General features: G+C 44.4%; 1 protein-coding gene across 1 annotated transcript in view; it reads right to left on the bottom strand.

Annotated features, from left to right (window-relative positions):
• LOC124606636 (A disintegrin and metalloproteinase with thrombospondin motifs adt-1-like) overlaps positions 1 to 16212 on the bottom strand; it is a 153422-nt gene extending 137210 nt beyond the window's left edge. The window contains exon 1 of the mRNA XM_047138631.1: positions 16131 to 16212. The gene's annotated coding sequence lies outside the window, so the exon portion shown is untranslated. The remainder of the gene's footprint in view (positions 1 to 16130) is intronic.
• Between the last annotated feature and the right edge of the window lie 9617 nt (positions 16213 to 25829).

Below are 25829 nucleotides of genomic sequence, written 5' to 3'. Positions count from 1 at the left end.
TAATACACAAATCAAGCCCTCATATATTTTTTCCAGATCAGCAACACTTAGACGAGGGCACTGAACTTTTTCTATTGTCATCCTCGACTGGGTTCATTGCATGGCAATAAAGACGTAAAAAGAAATTAGTCTTGAATTGTAACATTGAGTCAAGGTAGCCAGCACATTTGTAACCTGCCTCTGTTGTCCTCTGCAGAAAACGTTTCAAAAAACTCTAGAAGTTCTTCAAAGTTTTTCAATATTCTCAAGATACTAGAAGCTTGCATAGTCCGTCGAGTCGGGCAAAGGGATCGTAGACCAGCTTGGTTATTGGCGCTCTCACAGCGCATGCTTCTGATAAGTCCCATCCTTTAGTTGGATTCCCTTACGGTGTTTATTAAGTCCTTGGCTAAAGCCATAACATCCCTTATAGACGTAAAATGGCGGAGACTGTCTACAACTACCCAAGTCTAAACTGTGAGCAGTGCAGTGCACATAACGTGCTTTTGGTTGTATATCCAAAACTAACTTTTTTTAGTCCTTTGAACTTACTTCTCATATTCGAGGCACCACCATAGCACTGTCCTCTTAAGTTATCCACTGACAAATCAAGACGAGCAAAAACGTCTTTTAAAATACTAAACAGAGTTTGTGATTCAGTGTTGGGGGTCTCGTATAAGCCAATAAAGTCTTCGTTGATGATTAAGGAATCATCGACAGTACGAATACAAAATGACACTTGTTCGTGAATCGAATAATCACTTGTTTCATCAACCATAATAGAAAAATATTCAGTTTTCTTGATTGAAGCCAATACCTTTCTCAACGGACTTTCCTGGTAGATCAATGATCTCGTTATGAATAACGAGGGATGTCAATTTTTCCCCGAATGCAATGAACAATCTTTAAACTCAGGTATGCCATTCTTTTGGAGCTCCAACAATTGAAAAAAAAATTGAGTTTACATCTTCGTGCCCTCTAAAATTCAGTCCTTATCGGCACAGAAATTGCACGGTAGTAAAAATTGTCTCAAGAGCTAAACGGCCTCTCTTCATATCACTACCTAACTGTTCATTCAATTGGGAGGCCACACTTCGGTTAGTGATAGAATTTAGTTTCAGAACACCTTCTTTATGCGTAAACGTATTTTCATGAAGACGGAATTTTTCCAAAGCCTTTTTCCAGTTAGAAAACCCTACGGAAGTAAATGATTCTTGTTTTCTTGAAGAAAATTGTAATAGATTTTTAGCAGCTGCCTCTTTGCAGGTTTTGCAAAAAACTTTTTCGGTAGATGCTTCATATTCTAGCCATGTATATTTCATCAGCTGAGACTTCTGAAATGATCTTCCCTTACCAGATTGTTCAGGTTTCGGCTGTGAATGGTTCTCGTCTGAAGACGACGAAGCAATTGACGACACAATAATTGTTGGAGGTTGACTTGGAGTATCATCAATTTCCAAATGCGCCTTTTTGGTAATAAATTTATCTATTGCAAACTTAATTCACAATACACTTAGAGACTAAAGTAAACGAATAAAATATAGTCACATAAAATAGTCCACTAGACATTAAAATTGGAACACTAAACACGTCTGCAGCATGCACTGAACGAAACTATCAACACTGTATGACTGCGACAGTAGGGTGTGCTTTATATAGCCGCGGCATCGTAATGTTTCGAAGCGTCAAGTCGACGCAAGGCGGAGGGTTCCAGGCGCTTCTGCTCCAGTCCTTTAGATGTCGCTGCGGCCGCAGAGCTGGCCCGCCGGCGCCAGACTTTACCCAAAGGTTCACGCACTTGGACAGATTCTAAGTGTGCCCGCAGCACCATAACACTATCATGATTCACACCATTCGTTTACAGTTACCCTGCTTACTACCATAATAATTACTTGTTTTAACTCATTACTGAATGTATTTTAAAAGGTAACTATCGTCAAACAAGGAAAATAAAAACTTCCAACATAATTTTGTGATTTTACAAAGCATAATATGACTAATAATTTTCTTAAATTATTGGGTGAGTAGATTTTTTTATCTATCAAGTTAAATAATTGGAAATTTAATTATTTATAAAACGTCAGTTCCTCTCTAAGATTTGTTACAGCCTCAACATAACGGATTCACGACCTATGTGCTGTTTTCCGCTCAGGGGACAACATCTATAGAAGACTGCAGGTTGGTGAAAATTACTTAAAACTTATGCATTCCACTCAGCATGGTGGAAGCAAACAGGTACCTCACGTGTACTGCAATCTTAGTAAAAAATAAGATCAGGGACACGTCATCTGCAGTGGCACAGAGGAGGTATAAGGAGAGAAATTTTCGAGGAAAGGGGTTTATCACACACATGCATATGTCACCCTCACGCTCCCACTCTCTCTCCTTTCCAACTTGCTGTAACTGCAGGTAGAATGCCATACGATGTGGACATTCTTCGTCACTATCATTAGTGAACTGGTAATGGGGATTGACTTCCTCTGGCATTTTCATCTCTCTCTAGACTTGGAGGTTACTGCGCTTTTACACCACGAAACTAGTCTCATCCTGTGACTTTTTGCTCTGATGCCACCTCCCCAATGCACACCATGTGTTCCCCTGGGCTTTCTATCCATGACGATGATCCATGGTCTGTCATCATGAAAGGATGCACTAAGACCAAGGGTGCTATCACGATGACACACCAGCATTACTTGGAAACACACAAAGCATCAGAGATGCTCAGTGCTGGAAATGCAAACCTACTCCAACAGCTTCACGATGTATCTGCACAACTCACCCATGCATGCACGTATGAAAGGTATTCTGTCACCCCCACTCACGACACACACACCTCATTACCTTCATCATAGGCAGCTAGGCCACAGGCGCACTTGACCACACTGCAGCATTCGCAGTTCAGTAAGATGCCTTCTGCCTCAGTTTTCAGTGCATTATCCGTGTGTTCCATCCCCTCACATTGTGAGTGAAGGTTTGGCGGTGCGCCATTTGGAACAGTATGAGACACTGCATTCTCACGAGTTCCGGTGCGCCAGTCCGTTTGCAAAAATCATACCTCGAAATATCTATGGACTCAGACGATGTTGCTAAGATGGCTATCACCACACTTTTTGGTGTCTTAGAATTTCTTTTCATGCTCTATCGATTGAAAAACACGGCCGAAACATGGCAACAGTTCATTGATGGTGTTCTCTTCAAATTGGGCTGTTGCTAGAATACCTTGATGACATATTAATCTTTTCTGTAACCGCCAGGATCATGAACAACATCTTAAACTTGTTCTCTCAACTTTGGAAGATGTGGGGGTGATCATTACGGGGAAAAAATCTATGTAGTGCAAAACCAAAGTGATGTACCTCAGACTCATCGTCAACACTAAAGGCGTCAAATCCACATCTGAACAGATGGGACTCATTCTACGATTAACACCGCCATAAATTTATTACGAACTATGAGGCTTTGTAGGTATCCCTAACTTTGAACGACGTCACCTACCACACACTGCAGAGATTCACACCCCACTCACCAATGCCCTCGCTGGGTCAAATATGCAAGGCCAGAGAAAACTTGTATAGGCTTTTACAACGCAAAAAACTTTAGACCGTGCCAAAGTCAGCCTTGAGAAAGCGATCGCCCTAGCACACCCCACATCAGATCCACAACTCATGACCACTATTGACGCTAGTGACTCTACTATTGGGGCATTCCTACAACAAGTCGTTGCAGATGAAACACTGCCACTCCACTTCTTCTTAAAAAACTTTTGGCCTCACAGTCAAAACGGCCTGCATTCAATCGCTAGCTACTGGCTGTGAATGAATCTGTTTGATGGAGGTGTATCAAATGGAGACATGTGATCTACACAGATCACAAACCACTCACTGATGCGATATGGCACTCACCAAAGGATCTGAGCCCTCACCGAATTCCTCACCGTGATCTCATTAAGAAATAGACAACAGATATCCATCACCTACTATCTATCGCACGTCAAAACTATTTCACCCGACCTTGACTACACGAAAGTAGCAATGAACAAGATTGTGATCCGTCAATTACCAAAACACTCAACAGTGTCACCTCTAGTTTGTGCAGCGAATGACAAACGAATCCCGGTACCAATGCCCACATCCTCTGCAATGTCTCACAGAACAGAATACGACTTTTCATCCCTGCAACCATGTCCCACGATCTTCCATCAACTCCACAGCCTGATCCACCCAGGTGTTCAACCGTCTGACGCGTAACTGAACAATTCATTTTGCCAAACGTCAAATGAGATTGCCAAATCTGGTCACAGGCTTGTCTAGCTTGCCAGCACAGCACAGTCAGTCGCCAAGCACAATCTCCACTAGGCAGCTTCAGTATACCATGTGCTCGATTTTGTTTTGGTATGTACACATGGACCTCGTCGGCCCTCTGCCAGAATCGAAAGGCTACTAATACTTACTGTCAATAATAAATCGAGTCTCACACTGGGTTGAAGAGTGCCAGTGAAAGACATTACAGTGGAATCTACCATTCGAGCTTTCATTGACATATAGATAGCTCACTTTGTCTGTCCTGAAACGATTACTACGGAGCATAGGAGACAATTAGATTCCACCCTATTTGATGTTCTCTGCCAGTTTTGCGACATCACACGAAAATGGATAACCACATACCACCCACAGATTAATAGCCTCGTGGAGTATTGGCACGACACGCTGAAGACTTCAATCATATGCTGTTGTGGATGTTGGACGGGGACCTGCCATGGGTGATGCTCTGCATGTGTATGGCATTTAAGGAGGACCTCTAGGCTTCTTTGGCAAAAGTACTACATGGGAAGACCTTACACTCCCTGCAGAGTTCGTCCTACTGACACTAACCCCAGATCAGGTACACCTGCTGGCATCAATGCAACAGGTGAAGCGCCACATTCTAGATTTACAGGCGCAACCCCTATGGCAGACACAACTCTGAAAACCTTCCGACACAAAGCACTATCGGACTGTGAGTAGATCATGCTATGTGATGACACCGTTTGGACAGCCCTACAACCCCCGTATTCCAGACCGTTTTCATTTGTCAAATACTGTGCACACAGTTTTGCTATCATATTCAATGGAAAAATAACGACGGTCTCCCTCCACAAACTCAAGCTCGCAAGTGTTCTCCATGATCCTCTCTCCTCATGCCCTACAAATTTAGACTGCCCACGTGTTGTCCAGGATGGTCACCCCCCCCCCCCCCTCCGGGGGCATGACATCGACAATCCCAGACGCCAGCCACGATGCTTCTGACACACCCAGCGTACCAGTTGCCTGACTCCTCAACTGCCACATTTCAACTACATGGCCTTGCCCTCTTCTCTGCCAGCAGACAGTGTCATAGCCATCACTGCACCGGCACGGGCGCCTCGCCAGCCATTGCCACGTGACATACCACTGACTCTGCCTGCCACGCCAGCCAAGGCACTGTCCAAGCTGGTGTATCCAAATTCACCTCACCTGCACCCAGCGTATCCCACTTCGACCGCCCGCTGTGGCTCCCCACTCACCAAGCGCCATTTCATCTTTGTACCACTGCCTTCGACTTCCTGATGCCGAGAAACGGTCCAGCCATGCCGTGCACTACAGCCAGCCATGACACAGCTAGTCATGCGCATCTGTGCAGGCTCTCTGCAGTCTACAATACTCACCAAGTATCACTATTCGCAGTTCTCCCTGTTAGAGGTGGAGGGGGCTGTGTGGACGCTTCAGCGTTAGTGACACCACTGACCAGTGAGGCTCTGTGGTGGAAAGTTTGCAACGCCAGAAACCTGCAGCGAATTACGGAGATTAGATGACTGGTGCATGGACTGGCAGCTTCCCCTAAATAAGTGTAACGTATGGGGCATAAGCTAGTGAAGAGATTCATTACTGTTCGATTATGCTATTGGGCAAAAATCACTGAAAACAGTACCTAGGGGTATTCTTCCTGACCGATCCAAAGTGTAATGACCACATAAAATTAACTGTAGGAAAGGCAGATGCCACGTTGAGACCGACTGAAAGAATCTTAAATTAATGTAATTCATCCACACAATCAGGTGGTTATTGTTATTTACATCTACATCTATGATCTGAAAACCGCTGCGACTTGCATGGCAGAATGTACATCCCAGTGTACCAGTTTTTAGGGCCATTTCCCGTTCCATTCACACAAGAAGAGAGGGAAAAATGATCGTTTAAATGCTTCTGTGCGTACTGCAATTAATATAATATTATTCTCACGATCGCTATAGGAGCGATATGTAGGAGATTGTAGTAAGTATATTCCTAGAGTCATCATTTAAAGTCAGTTCTTGAAGCTTTGTTAACAGATCTTCTCGGGATAGTTTCCATCTATCAGCAAGAGTCTGTTCTTTCAACATCTCAGTGACACTCTCCCTGGGTCAGATAAGCCTGTGACCATCCATGCTGTCCTTCTCTGTATAGTTTCAATGTCCCCTGCCAGTCCGAATTGGTATGGATCCCACATACTTGAGCAATATTCCATTATGGGTCACACAAGTGATTTGTAAGTAAGCAGTCTCCGTTTTAGACTAACTGCATTTCCATAGTATGCTACCAATAAACTGATGTCTGCTACCTGCTTTACCTAGAATGATGTGATAATTCCACTTCATGTCCCTACTAAGCATTACACCCAAGTATTTGTATGAGTTTACAGATTCCAACCATGACTCGCTAATATTATGTTTTTTTTGTGAAGTGCATAGTTTTACATTTTTGAACATTTAGAGGAAGCTGCCAGTCATTGCACCACTTCGAAATATTTTCAAGCTCTGACTGAATATTTGTACAGCTTCATTCAGACTGTATTTCGTTATAGATAACTGCATCATCTGCGAAAATCTGCCCGCATCTCGTGGTCGTGCGGTAGCGTTCTCGCTTCCCACGCCCGGGTTCCCGGGTTCGATTCCCGGCGGGGTCAGGGATTTTCTCTGCCTCGTGATGGGTGGGTGTTGTGTGATGTCCTTAGGTTAGTTAGGTTTAAGTAGTTCTAAGTTCTAGGGGACTGATGACCATAGATGTTAAGTCCCATAGTGCTCAGAGCCATTTGAACAATTTTTTGCGAAAATCTGAGGTTACTATTAACATTTCACACAAGATTATTAATATACAACATGAACAGCAAGTAAGCCAACATGCTTCCCTGGGGTACACCCGAAGTTACTTCAACATTTGTTGTGATGACTCTCCATCCAAGATAACGTGCTGCGTCCACCCTACCAAGAAATTCTCAATCCTCTCAGATATTTCGTGTGATACCCCATATGATCTTACTTTTGATAATAAGCGCAAGTGTGATACCGAGTCAAATGCTTTTCAGAAATACTGCATTTATCTAACTGCCTTAAACAATGGCTTTCAGTATGTCGTGAGAAAAGTGCGAGTCGGGTTTCACATGATCTATGTTTTCGAAATTCATGCCAGCTGGCGTGGAGGAGGTCGTCCTGTTCGAGATACCTCATTATTTGAGTGACATCTTGGCGCTGCAAATCGATATGAAACGGAACGAGATATGATGGTTGTGCCAGGAAAGGCAAATGATCGACTTTGGTTTCTTGGGAGAATTTTTGGAAAGTATGGTTCATCTGTAAAGGAGGCTGCATATAAGGACGGTAGCTGACCTATTCTTGAGTATTGCTCGAGTGTCTGGGATCTGCACCAGATCGTATGGAAGGAAGACATCGAGCCAATTCAGAGACAGGCTGCTAGATTTGTTACCGGTAGTTCCGAACAATATGAAAGTGTTACGAAGATGCTTCATGAACTGAAATGGGAATACCTGGAAGGAAGGCGACGTTCTTTTCGAGGAATACTAGTGAGAAAAACTGGAGAATCGGAATTTTAAGCTGATTACAAAACGATCCGACTGCCACCAACATACATCTCGGGTAAGGACCACGAAGATACGGGAAATTAGAGCTCATACGGAGGCAAATAGACAGTCGATTTCCCCCGCTCTCGCTTCGAGTGACACAGGATACCCTCCGCAATGCACCGTAGATGCAGATGTTTGAGCTTAGAATATATTCTGAGATTCTACAACAAATTAATGTCAAGGACATTGGATGGTAGTTTTGTGGATCATTTCTGCTGTCATTCTTGTAGGCGGCTGTGACCTGTACTTTCTTCCAACTATTGGGCTCAGTTTTTTTTTTTTATCGAGGGATCTACTACAGTATGTAGTTAACAGAGGGGCTAACTCAACTACGAACTGGGTGCAGGATCTAATAGGGATTTCATCGGGCCCTGTGACTTTGTTCAGTTTTAACGATTTCAGCTGTTTCTCAACGCCACTGACACTATTATCTATTTCACTCGTCTTCAATGGTAGGAGAATTAAGTTGCGGCAATACTGCCGGGTTTTCAGTTGCAAGGGAACATTTAAAAACAGAGTTAAGCATTTCTGTTTTTGCTTTGCTATTCTCTACGACTGTTCCACCCTCGTCTATGAATGACTGGACACTAACTTTGCTGCAACTAACAGCCTTTACATATGACGAGAATTTCTATATGAACGACCATTTACAATATTCTGCTATGGTAGTCACTGAAGACTCCACGCATTGCTCTCTTGACTTCCAAGGAAGGAAGATTGGGTTTAACGTCGCGTCGACCTAAAGGTCATTATAGACGAAGTACAAGCTCGGATTGTGCCAAGGATGGGAAAGGAAATCGGCCGTGCAATTTCAAAGGAACCATCCCCGCATTTTCCTGGGGCGATTTAGGGAAATCACGGAAAACCTAAAACTGGGCGGTCGGATGCGGGTTTGAACCTTCGTCCTCCCGAATGCAAGTCCAGTGTGCTAACCACTAGCGCCACCCCACCCGATGCTCTCTTGACTGCCAAACGCGTTTCTCTCTGTCTATAGCCCTATGCTTTGTTCTATAACTGTGCAGTAGTCTCTGTTTCTTTAGAAGTTTCTTTACAGTGATTGTATATCATGGAGGATCTCTCCAATTACCCTCCTGTTGGTTATGTACATACTGTACTTACTGGTACCAGTTTCGATGTGGACTTCCTCAAAGAGGTCAGGTACATATTTCCATAGTGAGGGGGTTCTGAACTATCTGTTCTAGGTAGTTTTTAGAGAGAGCATTTAGTAACGTTTCAGAGGATATCCTACTACGCTCACCACTTACAAAAATATAATTTTCCCAATTAATTGTTGGATGACTAAAGTCTCCTCCAGTGATTACAGTATCATTAGGGAACTTACATACAAGAGAACTGAGGTTTTCCCTAATGCATTCGGTTACATGAGGAGGATAAATTGGTGGTCGATAGAAGGGCACTATTATAATTTTTGCCCAAGCAATCTCTGATGCAGCTTCAAGTTATACCTCAGTGGATTTGAATTTATTGTCTGCTGCGACAAATACACCACTTCTATTTCGAATTTCCCTATCCTTTCGGCATACGCTTAAATTTTCCCCAAAGATCTCACTACTGTCAACTTCAGGTTTTAACCAACTATCTGTACCTAATATTTGCCGAGCTTTAGCGCTTTTTGGGAGGTCTTCAAACTTCTACCTTTTGTTGCGTATTCTTCGGCAGTTGACCACTAAGATTTTGATGCACCGTCTGCGGGAGGCATTTCTTTGAATCTTACGCTGATACTTCTGGTTTTCCCACAATCGTTATCTGGATTGGATGGAGAGTCGCCTAATCTAAAAAGCCCTTATGTGCACCCCATGCACAGTCAGCTACATTTCATGTGTACTGAACACCAGACCTGTTTAGGGGGGGGGGGGGGGGGGGGGGGAACATCTCAACCCTACGGCGCAGTTCTACGAAGTCACAGCCTAGCTTATCACGGAACCTTCCGAGTCTCTGGTTCAAGCATTCCACTCGACTCAGAACCACGAGACCACGATGTGTTTGGGGACAATGCTGTAGATTGTGGGCTTCATCGAAACTCCGTACGCAGTTCTGGTATTTTCAACCGCAGTCGCTGGGACGATCCAAACATGTCATCGGAGCCCATACATAGAAAGAAGGATCCTTTATTGTATGATTATATGATAGAGGAACAAACACTGGTATCAGTTACTTCTATAAAATATTTGGGAGTATGCGTGCGGAACGATTTGAAGTGGAATGATTATATAAAATTAATTGTTGGTAAGGCGGGTACCAGGTTGAGATTCATTGGGAGAGTCCTTAGAAAATGTAGTCCATCAACAAAGGAGGTGGCTTGCAAAACACTCGTTCGACCTATACTTGAGTATTGCTCATCAGTGTGGGATCCGTACCAGATCGGGTTGACGGAGGAGATAGAGAAGATCCAAAGAAGAGCGGCGCGTTTCGTCACAGGGTTATTTGGTAACCGTGATAGCGTTACGGAGATGTTTAACAAACTCAAGTGGCAGACTCTGCAAGAGAGGCGCTCTGCATCGCGGTGTAGCTTGCTCGCCAGGTTTCGAGAGGGTGCGTTTCTGGATGAGGTATCGAATATATTGCTTCCCCCTACTTATACCTCCCGAGGAGATCACGAATGTAAAATTAGAGAGATTAGAGCGCGCACGGAGGCTTTCAGACAGTCGTTTTTCCCGCGAACCATACGCGACTGGAACAGGAAAGGGAAGTAATGACAGTGGCACGTAAAGTGCCCTCCGCCACACACCGTTGGGTGGCTTGCGGAGTATAAATGTAGATGTAGATGTACATGACAGGTTTTGTTTGTTCCAACGTGCGCCACAGTCTGTAATTAGTTGCACCCTGTTTCCTCTGTAGCTGCTGGAATATCCTCTTCAACAAACATGCCAAATTTAAACAGACGCAAAATCCCCAAGATTGACGATCTTTTACAGAAGCTCGAAATTTAGCGCGGACTTTAATGCGAGATGCCTATAACAGTTTCCACAACGAAACTTTGTCTCGAAACCTGGCAGAAAATCCAAAGAGATTCTGGTCGTATGTGAAGTATGTTAGCGGAAAGAAACAATCAATGGCTTCTCTGCACCATAGCAATGCAGATACTATCGAAGACAGTGCTGCCAAAGCAGAGTTACTAAACACAGCCTTCTGAAATGCCTTCAGAAAAGAAGATGAAGTAAATATTCCAGAATTCGAATCGAGAACAGCTGCCAACATGAGTAACGTAGAAGTAAGTATCCTCGGAGTAGTGAAGCAACTTAAATCACTTAATAAAAGCAAGGCTTCTGGTCCAGACTGTATACCAATTAGGTTCCTTTCGGAGTATGCTGATGCATTAGCTCCATACTTAACAATCATATACAACCGTTCGCTCGACGAAAGATCCGTACCCAAAGACTGGAAAGTTGCACAGGTCGCACCAGTATTCAAGAAAGGTGGTGGTGGTGGTTAGTGTTTAACGTCCCGTCGACAACGAGGTCATTAGAGACGGAGCGCAAGCTCGGGTTAGGGAAGGATTGGGAAGGAAATCGGCCGTGCTCTTTCAAAGGAACCATCCCGGCTCAAGAAAGGTAGTAGGGGTAATCCACCAAATTACAGCCCCATGTTAACGTCGATATGCAGCAGGATTTTAGAACATATATTGTGTTCGAACGTAATGAATTACCTCGAAGACAACGGTCTATTGACACACAGTCAACATGGGTTTAGAAAACATCGTTCCTGTGAAACACAACTATCTTTTTAGTCACATGAGTGCTATTGACAAGAGATTTCAGATCGATTCCGTATTTATGGATTCCCGGAAGGCATTTGACCCTGTACCACACCAGCGGCTCGCAGTGAAATTGCATGCTTATGGAATATCGTCTCAGTTATGTGACTGGATTTGTGATTTCCCGTCAGAGAGGTCACAGTTCGTAGCAATTGACGGAAAGTCATCGAGTAAAATAGAAGTGATTTCTGGCGTTCCCCAAGGTAGTGTTATAGGCCCTTTGCTGTTCCTTATCTATATAAACGATTTTGGAGACAATCTGAGCAGCCGTTTGCAGATGACGCTGTCGTTTATCGACTAACAAAGTCATCAGAAGACCAAAACAAACTGCAAAACGATTTAGAAAAGATATCTGAATGGTGCGAAAAGTGGCAGTTGACCCTAAATAACGAAAAGTGTGAGGTCATCTACACGAGTGTTAAAAGGAACTCGTTAAACTTCGGTTACACGATAAATCAGTCTAATCTAAAAACCGTAACTTCAACTACAAGCCTAGGTATTACAATAACGAACAACTTAAATTGGTAAGAACACGTAGAAAATGTTGTGGGGGAAGCCTAAACAAAGACAGCGTTTTATTGGCAGGACACGTAGAAAATGTAACAGTCCTACTGCCTACACTACACTTGTCCGTCCTCTTTTAGAATACTGCTGTGCGGTGTGGGGTCATTACCAGATAGGACTGTCGGAGTACATCGAAAAAGTTCAAAGAAAGGCAGCACGTTTTGTATTATCGCGAAGTATGGGAGAGAGTGTCACAGAAATGATACAGGATTTGGGCTGGACATCATTAAAAGAAAGGCGTTTTTCGTTCCGACGGAATCTTCTCACGAAATTCCAAGCACCAACTTTCTCTTCCGAATGCGAAAATATTTTGTTGACACCGACCTACATTGGGAGGAACGATCACCAAGATAAAATAAGGGAAATTAGTGCTCGTACGAAAAGATGCAGGTTTTCATTCTTTCCGCGCATTATACGAGATTGGAATAATATAGAAATCTGAAGGTGGTTCGATGAACCCTCTCCCAGGCACTTAAATGTGATGTGCAGAATATCCATGTAGATGTAGATGTAGAACAAGAGTAATTAGGCCTCCAGGCATATACACTGAGCGTACATGGTGTTCCTTCACATCGATTGCTGCCATTTCCCTAAGAGGTACCATTATTCGCCGGAAGTTTGAACTGCTCACGATTAATAGATCCCTACCCTTTTGTGCTTGCCTCCTACTGCCACAGGAAAAATGAAGCTTCCTCAACACAGGCGAAGTGAGTCCGACTGGCTCAGTTTCAGTGAAAGACTTGTTTGTTAGAAGGATAGGTATAGCAGCCTGAATCCGTGATCACTGTCTACCTTGTACAGGAAGCCTAGAGAGAGACAGTGTTGGCAGGAGAGGACAGTAGTTGAACTGTCTTTGGCATCTCTGGGACAAAACTCTTGGAAGGGCTCCCAATACACCCATTTGCAGCAGCTTCCAATCGCTTTACGGTAGTCAGGACGATTTCGATCTGCTTATGAATAGTAACCAATTCACCCCCTGCCTGAGAAGAGCAAACACAGTGGAGGTGCATTATGCGTGGTGCAATATTTTACATATGAGTAAACAGTTTATGCCTGGTGAAGTATTTTTTAGAATACTGTAAAATGGGAATACTTTGTGACAGTTTTTAAGGTTTTACTCGCACGGGCCAGACAGTGTAAATTATGAAGTTTAATAAGTAATACCAAGAAGTTGCTGAAACCTTCCACTTTGTGGCCACATGTTATACAAATAAATATGTTCAACAGAAAACCATTATATAAGTGTTACAAGTTGTCACAAAGTTACCCCACTGGATGGGCTACTGTGTGACAAGCTTTGTTTTTGCTTCGAAATGTATGGAAAATAAACATTGACAGAAAGTTACCCCATCAGATGTTTGTTTAAAGCAATTTACAAAACATTGGTTTATTGTTTGACAACATAAAGAATTTACAAAGGTAGCTACTTAAACTAAAAATAAATCTTTAACATCAAAGAGACCTCGCTTTCCTACTGGTGTTGGAAGTGCTATTTTATACAGAACTTCCTGCGTTGAATAATAAATGGAATCGTCTCGTTCTGGCCACTTCCAGCATATTTTTCACCTTTCCATGTCGCTTACCATGTAGCCTCCTTGCTTGACATCAGTCACTCTTCCGGGGAACATGTCCCCCTCGACGTTCCACAAAGTCATCAAGTTTAAATGTGCATTCAGTGGTCTTCTTAGTGGCCCTTCGCAAGTGGTGCACGTTTCTTGTGTCTCGATGTAACTTACATGTAGTCGAAGGTGCGTCTCTGTCTGATGGCTCATCTGATGAACTTTCACAGAGAGCTTCCGAGTCACTCGGATCTTCATTGGTCCACTTGATGATTTCACTCTCATCTGAGGACTCAACCTCATCAGTGACTCTTCTTGAGACTTCAGAACACTTTTTCTTCGGCTGCTGAGTATTGCCGTACCAGGACTCACAGATTTCGCCTTCGTCTTACCAATGGTCGCTTCTACTACTGGTATGCTGATTTTATGGTTGTATAATTATACTGCTTACATAAACATTACAATTAACGTCAAATGACGCCATAATGTAGCCAACATATTAACAATCAGGCGTACATGCCTGTTTTCTGCAGTTCTTTCATATGAACGGCTCCAGCACACAAAGTTTACAACAATTCAAACAATGCCTCCAAAGCAGGTTTCAAGACGAACGCACTGCTGACGAACAAAAGAAGCGCGGCAGTTTGAGCTGGCTGCCTCAAGATGGTGCAGCACTACAGGCAAGCCGCTGGACCTAATCTTTGGTTTCTAAGCGTCTTGGACGCAGTGGGAGATTCGAAACAAGCGAAAATTAACGTATGTCACAAAGTAGCCCCTACAGTCACAAAGTAACCCCATTTTACGGTTTGTTGTTGTTGTTAAGGTCTTCAGTCCTGAGACTGGTTTGATGCAGCTCTCCATGCTACTCTATCCTGTGCAAGCTCCTTCATCTCCCAGTACCTACTGCAACCTACATCCTTCTGAATCTGCTTAGTGTATTCATCTTTTGGTCTCCCTCTACGATTTTTACCCTCCACGCTGCCCTCCAATGCTAAATTTGTGATCCATTGATGCCTCAGAACATGTCCTACCAACCGATCCCTTCTTCCAGTCCAGTTATGCCACAAACTTCTCTTCTCCCCAATCCTAATCAATACCTCCTCATTAGTTACGTGATCTACCCACCTAATCTTCAACATTCTTCTGTAGCACCACATTTCGAAAGCTTCCATTCTCTTCTTGTCCAAACTATTTATCGTCCATGTTTCACTTCCATACATGGCTACACTCCATACAAATACTTTCAGAAACGACTTCCTGACATTTAAATCTATACTCGATGTTAACAAATTTCTATTCTTCAGAAACTCTTTCCTTGCCATTGCCAGTCTATATTTTATATCCTCTCTGCTTCGACCATCATCAGTTATTTTGCTCCCCAAATAGCAAAACTCCTTTACTACTTTAAGTGTCTCATTCCCTAATGTAACTCCCTCAGCATCACCCGACTTAATTCGATTGCATTCCATTATCCTCGTTTTGCTTTTGTTGATGTTCATCTTATATCCTCTTTTCAAGACACTATCCATTCCGTTCAACTGCTTTTCCAAGTCCTTTGCTGTCTCTGACAGAATTACAATGTCATCGGCGAACCTCAAAGTTTTTATTTCTTCTCCCTGGATTTTAATACCTACTCCAAATTTTTCTTTTGTTTCCTTCACTGCGTGTTCAATATACAGATTGAATAACATTGGGGAGAGGCTACAACCCTGTCTCACTCCCTTCCCAACCGCCGCTTCCCTTTCATGCCCCTCGACTCTTAACCCTTCCATCTGGTTTCTGTACAAATAGCCTTTCGCTCCCTGTATTTTACCCCTGCCACCTTTAGAATTTGAAAGAGAGTGTTCCAGTCAACATTGTCAAAAGCTTTCTCTGAGTCTACAAATGCTAGAAACGTAGGTTTGCCTTTCCTTAATCTTTCTTCTAAGATAAGTCGCAAGGTCAGTATTGCCTCAGGTGTTACAACATTTCTACGGAATCCAAACTGATCTTCCCCGAGGTCGGCTTCTACCAGTTTTTCCATTCGTCTGTAAAGAATTCGCGTTAGTGTTTTGCAGCTATGACTTATTAAACTGATAGTTCGGTAATTTTCACATCTGTCAACACCTGCTTTCTTTGGGATTGGAATTATTATATTCTTCTTGAAGTCTGAGGGTATTTCGCCTGTCTCGTACATCTTGCTCACCAGATGGTAGAGTTTTGTCAGGACTGGCCCTCCCAAGGCCCATTTTACGGTAGTAAACAAATAACTTTATACTAAGTATGCAAGCCGAATCGTTTCGTGTAATTTGAGGAGTGGTGCAAATGCTCCACGGGACTGGGACCCTGCTGTGACTGACCGTTCTGCCGCCGTGTATGACGAGTGCGGCGACGACGCCGGGCGGACCGGAGGCGGTGAAGCAGTGCCGCTGCAGGCCGCGCGGGTCGCCGACGGTGGCGCCGCGCAGCGACAGCCCGGGAGACAGCAGCCGCGGCGAGGGCCGCACGCGCAGCCGCAGTTGGCGGCCGCCGGGGGAGAGGTCGGCCGGCGCGTCCAGCCGCAACACCAGGAAGGGGCCCGCGCCGGCCACGGCTCGGCACACCCGCACCGCGCCCTCTGCAACTGCACACTCGTCGCTCAGACATTCCATCAGTCAAGGTCATTCACATTGAGCTATTTAAAAGTGCGGTATTTTGACAGTTCCGAGGAAATCATCTTCAAAAAATGAAAAGAAACGTAAAGACGCACCAAGAAGAAATTATCGGAATAGAATGGAAATTGTCAGTACATGCACTGACAAACAATTACAGATCATAAAAATTAGATGATTTGTTCAAGAGATAGAGCTTCTTGGTGTAACTGCGACCGGGACGGTCGCGGGGTTGAAAAGACGGAAAGAGCGGCGGGACCCGCGGAGAGACCCGCAAACAACAACACAACGGGAGAGGACGGACACGACCAACGAAGGACAGAACGAACAACAAGAAGTTCGAACAACGGAGTCACAAGGAAACCTAACCAAACACGTCCACTCGTACACAGAACAAGTAAGTAAGCGGTGTTACGAGAGGCGATGTGTCAAAAGACGTACGCGAGATTAGACTGGCTGGCTGAGCTTTTTTTTTCTTTATTGAGTTTAGATTCCCCCCCCCCCCCCGAAGGGGGTGGGCTGGCAGCAGCTTAGTACGCCGCTCTTCAGCCTACAGACTTTGTTTTAAAAAGATGAAGATAAAAAATAATAAAAACAGGCGATAACATCGGTGACTTACACGGTAAAATGGCGAAAAATCGTGGAACTTAAAAACTAAAACAAAGGGTTGTTGATGCCAATAAAATACATATGAAGCAGACACGTAAAAAAATAGACATACAATTAAAAAAAAACACGGCGACAGTCTGGTTTCTGTTTGCAAGAGATATAAAATTCACACCCAGCGACAGCACGGGTTCTGTTCGCAACACTGTGGAAAGACGAAATACACTGAACGTTCATTTGAACACTGCACTAACAAATTGGCACAAATATGATATACCACAGCCGAGGGCAGATGGGGGGAACCTAGACAGGTGATGGGGGGAAGGAGAGGAAAAAACGAAGTGGGGGGGAGGGGGGGAAGAAGCTGATGGAGGATGAGGACTCGTAAGAGGGGGGGGGGGGGTTCCTTGGCAGACGTGACAGGAAATGGGGAAGGCAGAGGAGGGGAATACAAAAGGACTCGGGGGGGGGGGGGGAGATGGGAGGTAGGGAGAGATTAGGCAGGGAGAAAACAGGATGGAAGGGGGGAGAGGGAGCCCAGGGAAAGGACGGAGGAAAGGAGGGGGGATCAGAGTTCACAGGAGGGATAAATGGAGGGAGAGAGGGCATCTTCCAGGAGGAGGAGTTGATGGAAGCCACCTTGGGAAAGGAGATAAAGGGTGTAGAGATGGAGGGTAGGGGGGACACAATAGTGAAAGCGTGGCAGGGGGCGGGGATGGGAGAGGCGAGGAACAACCAGGTGGTGGGGGGATCAAGGCGGCGGGAGTATGTGGATATGTTTGAGGAATAGGTGCAGATGGAGGAAAGGAATGAGGTCATAGAGGATCTGCATAGGGGACGGGCTGGCTGAGTGAGAGGCAGGCGGTACGGGGGCGTTGCTATTGGCTGCTGGAACCTCGTGTTCCACTGTGGCGCCCTCACACCAAAAGTGGGCCACGAGGCGTGTGCCACCACGGCTTACGGCTCGATGGTGGAGAGACCTCGAGGGGTCTTCGACATCCATGACGTCTGGTGCGGATTCAAATTCCGCGGCGCGTGGAACCAGACCTCACAAACTGATCAAGTCAGTAACGTGTTGGTCCACCTCTGGCCCTTATGCAAGCAGTTATTCGACTTCGCATTGATTGATTGATTTGTTGGATGTCCTCATGATGGATATCGTGCCACATTCCGTCCAATTGGTGCATTAGATCGTCGAAATGCGGAGCTAGTTGGAGGATCCTATCAGTAATGCTTCAAACACTCTCAACTTGAGAGAGATCTGGCGACCTTGCTGGGCAAGGTAGATCTGGCAAGTACGAAGCCAACCAGTAGAAACCCTCGCTGTGTATGGGCGGGCACTATCTTGCTGAAATGTAAGCCGAAGATAGCTTGCCATGAAGGGCAGCAAAGTGGGAAGTAGAATATCGTCGACGTACCACTGTGCCGTGGATGACAACCAAAAGGGTCCTGCTATCAAAAGAAATGGCACCCCGGACGATTACTCCTGGTTTTTCGGCCGTTGTACTGGGAGTCTCCAGACATGTCTTCGCTGGTCGACGGGGTTCAGTTCGACGTGGGACTCATCACTGAAGACAGTTCTACTCCAGTCAATGAGATTCCAGGCCAAAGACGTGTCTGAAGACGCCCCTGACGGCGGTGGGATACCAAAATGATTGTCGTCCACTATAACGCCTGAAAACCAGAAAGCGATGGTTTCGGGTGCAATTTCTTTCCGTGCCCACAGCTCGTGGTCTAGTGGTTAGCTTTTCTGCCTCTGGATAACGCGATCCCGTATTCGATTCCCCGCCGGCTCGAGGATTTTCTCCACCTGGGGATTGCGTGTTTGTGTTGCCCTCATCATTTCATCATCATTTGGGAAGATGGCGAGACTGGACAGTATAAAGATTCGGAATTTGTGTGGGCACTGATAACCTCTTTGTTGAGCACCCCACAAACCAAACATCATCATCATTTCTTTCCCTAGCAGAATCCCTTTGATTGTCATCCGTGGCGCCCTTACAGCAAAGCGTTACTTCGACGATATTTTACGCCCAGTTTTATTGTCCTTCATGGCAAGCCACCCTGGGATTATATTCCAGAAAGATAATTCGCGCCCGCACACGGTGAGAGTCTCTACTGCTTGTCTTCTTGCTTGCCAAACCCTATCTTGGTCAGCAAGGTCGCAGCATCTCTCCCCAACTGAGAACGTTTGGAACATTATGGGCATGGCCCTCCAACCATCACGCGATTTTGACGGTCTAACTCTCCAACTGGATAGAATTTGGTACGATGTTCCTCAGAGGACATCCATCAACTATGTTAATTAATGCGAGGCCGAAGAACTGCTTGTATTAGGGCAGAAGCGGAGCAACGTATTATTGCCCCGCTCTATTTGTGAAGCTCTTTCTCTTGAATAAATCATCCAACTTCGATAAAACTAATCATTTGTTTTTCTGCACATGTTAATAACATATACCAATTTTTGTTCCATTCGATTTATTCATTCGTGCTGTACCGTTTTTGTTTTTGTTTTTTTGTCTTGGGTGTATATGGTAGAAGCGGAGTAGAGACGAATAGTTTTAGCGACGATTCGGGAGCCGGCTGCGGTGGCCGAGCGGTTCTAGGCCTTCAGTCCGGAACCGAGCGACTGCTACGGCCGCAGGTTCGAATCCTGTCTCGGCCATGGATCTGTGTGATGTCCTTAGGTTAGTTAGGTTTAGATAGTTCTAAGTTCTAGGGGACTGATGGCCTCAGATTTTAAGTCCGAGCCGCGCGGGATTAGCCGAGAGGTCTAGGGCGCTGCAGCCATGGACTGTCCTTAGGGACTGATGACCTTAGCAGTTGAGTCCCATAAGATTTTACACACATTTGAACACTTTTTTGTTAAGTCCCATAGTGCAAAGAGCCATTTGAACCATTTTGAACGATTCGGACCGCAAATGGGGAAATCCACTGACATAAGCGACTTTGATAAAGCGAATTTTGTGATGGCATTGCATCTTGGAACGAACATCTCGGCGAAGATGTCAGCTGTTTGTGTCCTCCTGCCGCGAGCGTACATGGAAAGTGGTTGAAGGATGCTGGACCCACGAGCAGGGGGCGAGGTTGTTGACGTCCACACCTCATCACAGTACGTGGAGGGTCTGAGGCTTGCTCACTCTGTAAAACATGATAGATGGCGATCTGTGGCAGAAATGGCGACAGAGTACAATGCATGTGCACGCACGGGTGTTTCGGAGCACAGCGTTCTGTACTCATTTTTGAACATGGGCTACGTTCATCTAACGACATCGTCAATCACGATTTCAGTGGGCGCGGAACCATCTAGACTGGATCGTAGATCAATGTAAACGTAGTTGCGTAGCCTTCTGCGGCCAGTCAGTCGCGGTCGACTCCTAGCATTTGGTAAACAGTAGCCAATGGACAACAGAGGTTGCGTTCTCCCTCCACCGCAATAACCTATTAAAATAAAGTTCCCTCTCCTTCTTCCTTAAGTGACCAATGAAGGGGTCTTCCTTAAGAGACCAATGAAACGAACTATCTTTTTAAAATTATGATGTAATGGCATGCGCAGTGAACAGTAATAACAGAATATAAGGGATACTGCATAGCTAGAAAGCACCAGTATACCCAGAAGAAGGTCGCTGCAACCGTGGCCGAAACGTTTGTTTTTCTCCAGCAACAGTAGTTTTATACATTATGACGCGGTACCATACCCAGAAAACTTTTATGTCGTCAATGTAAACGTGTCACAGGGTGAGACAAATTACGCTTCTCGTTACACAAGATCGATCGTCATATCAGAATGCGCCATTATTCCAGTGAACGGCTATTCGAAAATAGCACTGTACCACTGAGGCAGGCCGATGGGGGCAATATTGTAATATGACGGAAGTTCGCCTGGTCTTCCACAGGACCTGTGGTAGTAACAACTGTGGGCCACGTGAACGCCGTTGCAAAGCGCCTGTATCGCTTCATGTTTGACGTTTTCACAGACGGCTAGCATCTGTCGGTTGGGTAACATCCGTGTCATAAGGCCAGAATCGTGCTACAGTGGACTGAGAAGCATTATAATGAACTCACGTTGATGTTTTGGCCACCATATACGTCCGATCTGAACCCAAATGGTTCAAATGGCTCTGAGCACTATGGGACTTAACTTCTAAGGTCATCAGTCCCCTAAACCTAACTAACCTAAGGACATCACACACATCCATGCCCGAGACAGGATTCGAACCTGCGTATTTGAACCCAATGAGATACATCAGGGACGTTATTGGGTGCCCCTTCAGCGCCCACAAACTACCCGTCTGTAATTTTCGTGAGTTGCTCGCATGATCAGTGCGCAGACATCCGGTGCCACCGCAAACCTACCTACAACTTGTCGAATCTGTGCCACACTGCATCGCTGCTGTACGGGCGTTCCGAAGGTGGACGAACGCCATACTGCTTCGTCATAATGTTTTGGGCCTTCAGTGGATGTAGCAGACAGGTCCATACATGAACTAAGAATAAAGTTAAGGGCCAAACCACTACATTTTACGAAGGAGTCAAGCTATACAGGGTGGTCAGAAACAGCCTAAAAGCTTGTAAGGGTGTTGCAGGGTACGTTGTACTGAGAAATAATTGTTAAGAAAAGAACCAATACATTGCACCGTTTCCGAGTTAATTAGCATTGAAGTTAGCCAATGAGACCGTTGCACGCGCAACTTCAAGCGGTCAGCGGTCCGCCATATGCAATTAGTGTCAGTTATTCTCATAGTGTAGACTGCTCAGTCTTTGGCTCTGGTTCGATACTTACTGCCGTGACAAATACAATTTTTGTTTCGGTATCTTGTACGGTTTTAGGAAATCAAACGAAGGACACGTCTGGCGTCACCATCTCTGGCGGACCGCTTGAATTTGCTCGCGTAACGGCCTGATAACTTCAATGCTAATTACCTTGGAAATGTCGCACTGTATCGAATGCTCTAAATAATTATTACTCAGCGCATCTTACCATGCAACATACGTAAAAACTATTCAGACTGTTTCTGATCACTCTGTATAATAAACTGCAAAAAGATATCGTAGATACAAAGGAATTGCGTAAATTTAAAAAAAATTGTAAAGTACGAGGTGTATGAAAAAGAATCATCCGATTTTTAAAAAACCATAAAGATTATGTTATTTGAGTTATGTGCGTGATTAACGTACTGTTGGAATGAGCAGACTCTCGAGTTTTACATGGTTCCCGCTAGGTAGCAGCAATGTGCGCCCACTTCTGTTCTAGTAAAAAATGGTGTCGGGACACTAGAAAGCGTTTTGTATGTGCGGGTCGGTAATAATTGTTCAGCGTGACTTTCGTACTAGGTACGGTGTGCATCCTCCTGCAGCACAGAGCATTAGACGATGGCATGAACAATAGTACAATTCCGAGAAACAGGTTGTTTGTGTAAAGGCAAATTGCCGGGATGTCCCCCGAGTGTCTGACCAATAACAAAGTAGGTGAAACTATACATATCTCGTTTATAAATTGTACAATACAATGTAAAATACGAGATGTGTTACTGTGCAATCTGTTGTTTCATTTGCCGGTCGGTGTGGCCGTGCGGTTCTAGGCGCTTCAGTCTGGAACCGCGTGACCGCTACGGTCGCAGGTTCGAATCCTGCCTCGGGCATGGATGTGTGTGATGTCCTTAGGTTAGTTAGGTTTAAGTAGTTCTAAGTTCTAGGGGACTGATGACCACAGATGTTAAGTCCCATAGTGCTCAGAGCCGTTTGAACCATTTTTGTTGTTTCATTTTTGTGTGTCACTAAGGCACTTTCTGTTGCTTTTATCTTTCTCTGTATAGCACAGCGATCAATAGTGTACATATGTCTGTATCATGAATTTCATTTGCTTATCCCTTTATTCCAATATTTTCATGTTGAGTACCCCCGCTACAAACAGCGAATGAGTGTATATACACAGGATGTCCCAGTTCTGTCAGGACTGAGGCAATGAGAAGTAAAAGCCATGGATTATGTTCACTGCGTTTGTTCAAAATAGTCTCCCCCTGAATCAATACACAGGTGGAATCGTTTTAAATGTGTTTTCAAATAATCACTGTGGTCTTTCTCGGATTAGCGTTTAGTACTGCAGTACAATTTTGTAGGATGTACTTCACTGCATCGTAACAGCGTCCTTTCATTGCCAGCTGCAGTTTGGGTATCAACCGGTAGTCGGCTGGGGCCAAGTTTGGCGATTACGGCGGGCAATCTACGACTGTGATCCTGGCCGAACCTCGCACACGATCTTCGCTTTGTGAGCTGGAGCGTTGTCGTGGAAGAGCAACCATGAACCTCTTTCTGTACTAGGGTTGAATCCGACGAATTGTCGCTCACAAACACAAAACTTCATGTGGCCTCGCTGCTCCACCGCCATTTTCCGACGCGTGTGACAATTTATGTTCCATTCGCGGCCAGGACGCTTGCTGCAGCGATGTCAGCGCTTTGGCCTTCTTCAGGGTTGTTGTTCAAACTTCAAGGATCGTAACAAGATCGGCACAAGACAGCATTGCAATTTGGAACTTAGAAACACTGTGTATAGCGACAACGGAAAGTTGTCTGTGAATGAACGAGTGAATAAGAAGATGAATTAATTCTGACTTGTTTTTTTAATGAACTTTTCGTTTATCTTCAATATCGTCTACATTTTGAAACTGAGTGATATGACGACTTGGTGAGCGCATTAGTCAACTGTTGACTTAAGTTAACTAAGTCACTACTTCGTAAACGTATTTGTTCCTAAAAGCGCAGTTAATCAGCTGTCTGTAGGTGTGTGACAGAGTAACTGCTAGACTGGTGATCACCTAAACAGCTCAGAGAGAGTGTTGCAGCAGCTGCATACACGTAAACGTGTATGAATATACATTCAAGGGGAGAAGGTAACCAACGAATAAGTCCTACGAAAAAAAAGTCTTTACTGTGGGGAAAAATTTGCAGTGTTTCCGGATGTGCAAGTCTATGTTAATCTGTAAAATATGAATCAGCTGCTGGGTAACATTGGATACCGTGCTGCTCCAAGTGGGCACCATAACACACATGGCTTCTGTCACCGTGGCATGCTGTTCGCCAGATGCTCGGGCTGTTGGTTGGTTCAGATTGACCCACTCACCAGCTGCCGCGACCCCCTCCCCGAGACCATCCTAGAGATACAACGGTTGTTTAAAATAAAACGTTGATTTAAAACAGCTTGATAACGGGTTTAAGTCGTACAATTCGATGGACTACGGAAATTATAACATCATCAGAAAAAAGTTATTTCTGGAATTTATATTCAATATTATGGGCTCATATTTTAATTTTTTTGTAAAGTAATTATTTTAAATCCAAGAGTGTTATTCAAATGATTTGTTTTCTTTATTTCAGGCAACAGTTTTACACTTGGACTAGAAGACAAGTGCAGCAAACACAATGTAACAGCGCATCTTCAGAGCTTGAACTGAGAGGTTACTTGATATCCATACAAATTATAAAAATTGATGTACGTATGTTTCACATCTCTTCCTAAACCGCTCGACCAGTTTCAACCAAACGTAGTACACGTATTAGTTACTGCCTGGAAAGAGTCACTGAGGGGGTAAGAACCATCCACCTATCAAAGGTATGGGAGAGGGGGTGAAAAAGCAGTGTAGCTCATGACGCGAGATTACCCATACTTCAGTTACCCAGCGTTTGAGAATGAGAGCACTTAGAGACTTCTAACAAACTTAAAACGTAATTTCAAAACATACACGAAACTTTTCCTCGCTGAAGGGCCCCACAAATTGATAAAAGGAAAGAAGTTTATCGCTTCTACATTTTCGCCGTTAATGCAGTAAAACTGCCACATGAAGCATGAGTTTTTAATTTATTACTTCTTTACAATTAACTGTATTCGTGACACATCCTGCTGACAGTATTCACATATACCACTGAATGTACCAGAAAAATTACTTCATTTTACAGCATTCAGTTCAGGAGATACGACGTCATAAACATTGTTGTTGTTGTTGTGGTCTTCAGTCCTGAGACTGGTTTGATGCAGCTCTCCATGCTACTCTATCCTGTGCAAGCTCCTTCATCTCCCAGTACCTACTGCAACCTACATCCTTCTGAATCTGCTTAGTGTATTCATCTCTTGGTCTCCCTCTACGATTTTTACCCTCCACGCTGCCCTCCAATACTAAATTGGTGATCCCTTGATGCCTCAGAACATGTCCTACCAACCGATCCCTTCTTCTGGTCAAGTTGTGCCACAAACTTCTCTTCTCCCCAATCCTATTCAATACTTCCTCATTAGTTATGTGATCTACCCATCTAATCTTCAGCATTCTTCTGTAGCACCACATTTCGAAAGCTTCTATTCTCTTCTTGTACAAACTATTTATCGTCCATGTTTCACTTCCATACATGGCTACATTCCATACGAATACTTTCAGAAATGACTTCATGACACTTAAATCAATACTGGATGTTAACAAATTTCTCTTCTTCAGAAACGCTTTCCTTGCCATAGCCAGCCTACATTTTATATCCTCTCTACTTCGACCATCATCAGTTATTTTGCTCCCCAAATAGCAAAACTCCTTTACTACTTTAAGTGTCTCATTTCCTAATCTAATTCCCTCAGCATCACCCGACTTAATTAGACTACATTCCATTATCCTTGTTTTGCTTTTGTTGATGTTCATCTTATATCCTCCTTTCAAGACACTGTCCATTCCATTCAACTGCTCTTCCAAGTCCTTTGCTGTCTCTGACAGAATTACAATGTCATCGGCGAACCTCAAAGTTTTTATTTCTTCTCCATGAATT

The sequence above is a fragment of the Schistocerca americana genome, chromosome 3 (assembly GCF_021461395.2).
Source record: "Schistocerca americana isolate TAMUIC-IGC-003095 chromosome 3, iqSchAmer2.1, whole genome shotgun sequence".
Taxonomy (NCBI): domain Eukaryota; kingdom Metazoa; phylum Arthropoda; class Insecta; order Orthoptera; family Acrididae; genus Schistocerca; species Schistocerca americana.
The sequence above is the reverse complement of the archived record's forward strand: the minus strand, read 5'-3'. Positions and strand labels throughout refer to the sequence as shown.